The sequence below is a fragment of the Octopus sinensis genome, linkage group LG2 (genome assembly GCF_006345805.1).
Source record: "Octopus sinensis linkage group LG2, ASM634580v1, whole genome shotgun sequence".
NCBI lineage: Eukaryota > Metazoa > Mollusca > Cephalopoda > Octopoda > Octopodidae > Octopus > Octopus sinensis.
The window spans coordinates 167,754,465-167,756,852 of NC_042998.1; positions in this window are offsets into that span (position 1 = coordinate 167,754,465).

A 2,388-nucleotide genomic window follows, 5' to 3' on the forward strand; every position below is an offset into this window, starting at 1 on the left:
AAAAGTAGGACTTCGTTGGACATAATTCATGACCAGTGTCATATATTCCATTGTTCAAACAAGGTCTACGATCTTTGTCTAGCAAACTTCTGCCAACGTAATTACCTCTCAATAGCAAACATACTTCAAGAAACGTATCCATCGTACCTGGACCGCTCTAGATGGCAGAACTAAGAATCAAGTCTATTGCATCTTCAGCCGTCTGTTGCATTTGTGTAACGTTTCAGATGTCACACACAGAGGTATATGTGTGTGTCTGTGTGTATGTGCATATCTACGTGAGCAGATGTATGAATCTGTTTATATTATTTCTAGAAAGCCAGGGATATATATATCTTTTCCCATCGTTGTCAGTATACTGAGTTCTATCTTTGAGTGATATTGGAGAGATCAGCGCTTGAAATGCGTTGGTTTCTTCATTTACTTTTGGGACTTTTCGGTTTGTTTTCCGGATATAATACTTTTCAGACAGATCTCAAAAAAAAAAAGAAAAAAAAACGTGTTTAAGCTTGATGAGGCCAAGCAATTTCCGGTACTTGCTTTTAGCTATATTTAAAACCAGCAGTATCGCCCGGCGTTGCTCGGGTTTGTTGCGACCCTTTAGAATTGGAATTTTTGAAAAGTAAAAATGTTGCATTATGTAGCTTGTTATTCTCTTTAAGTGAACATTTTTCTGGTTGAAATACACCGATAAATGGTGACACAGTAGTCAAAAAATCGTAAAAAATAGGGATTTTCATAGAAAAAATCACCTTTTTGATGTAAATAATTTTTGGTCTTAACATGGTCCGAATTGTATTTTATCTTATACGGAATGAAGAGCAAGCCTTCTTCTATCATACTCTCAATTTTGGTCAACTTGCGCCGCAAGGCCTCGGAGGAGATAGTGTTAGTTGAAGGCTACCAAACCTGCCACACACAGACAACTTCAGCTTTATATATATAGATAGATTGTATTTGTATTATTCGTTGTAGCTTCAGTATTTTAACCCTGTCATTTAGGTGTTTAAAAATCTCATAACAGTTTGTGCATTCTTTTTTATGCATTCTTGTTTTCTCAAACTAGGTGATACAATCTAACCAACACGCAAGCGCAGAGATAGTGCAAGTACTAATTATCCTAACTTTGAATTTAATTACTACACAGTTTGGTTTCAAAAGCTATTCAATTTTTATTTAAAAAAAAAAAAGCTACTCAAACCAACTGAAATTTTTAAATGATAACAACTTCCCTACTATATGAACTTAATAATTTGTCTTGGCCTGTCTAACCAACGTAGAGTTTATTGCAGAGATTATATCTAAAATATATATGCTTACACAACACACACACACACACACACACACATTTGTTGAATCGACTTGTTCAAGTTTTCCATGCCATTATACAAACTAATTGTGATGCATATTTCTCTTTATCGTGCCATATATATTTCAGTTTATTTTGATATTGATTCACAATAAATAAATAATAAATAAATTATTTTTACAATAACTAGTCCTTCATTATCGACCGAAAAGAAGTTGTCACAGTTCTAGGACAGCGCTCTTCACCCTATGAGATGGCATCTGGTGTACCACAGGAATCTGTTCTTGGCCCCCTTTTATTTGTTGTATATGTTAATGACATAGATGCCAACTTAAAGAATGCCACAGTGCTGAAATATGCAGATGACATCAAGCTGTACCTCGAAATAAAGAGGTCAGACCCTGTACACTATAGATCTTTATTGCAATCAGACCTGGACACAATGCAGCAGTGGATCATGGACTGGCAACTCAAGCTGATTGTGGACAAATGTACCACCATGCATTTTGGGAGGAAAAACCCAGTGTCTACTTACTGCCTCCACAACAATTAATCTCAACAAGTCTTCTTGTGAACGTGACCTGGGCATTATTGTCGACAGCGATTTGCTTTGGACAAAACACATTGCTAAAATTGCCAAGGAGGATGAGGGTGTCTTGGCATCACTTACCAAGTCATTTGTGAGCCGCTCTCCGGCTATATATCTAAGGCGTTATATAGCTATGGTGCGGCCTCACCTGGAATTTGCATCACCGGTATGGGACCCCTATCTTGCTCAAGATATTTAATTGTCTGGAAACCGTTCAGCGACGTGCAACCAAGAGAATATCCTCCATCATATTCTGAATGCCTTACTTCCCTGGGCATGGATACACTGAAACTCCGACGACTGGCAGCTGACTTGGCAGACACCCATAAAATTATTAACCATCTTACAAACAATAGCTCTGGGCACCTTTTCAAACTCCACCTGTCTAACAACCGTAGACATGTTTATAAAGTCAGAAAACAGCACAACTCCCATGACTTTTGGAAACATTTTTTCACGTTAAGAGTTGCTGAAGTATGGAACAAACTGC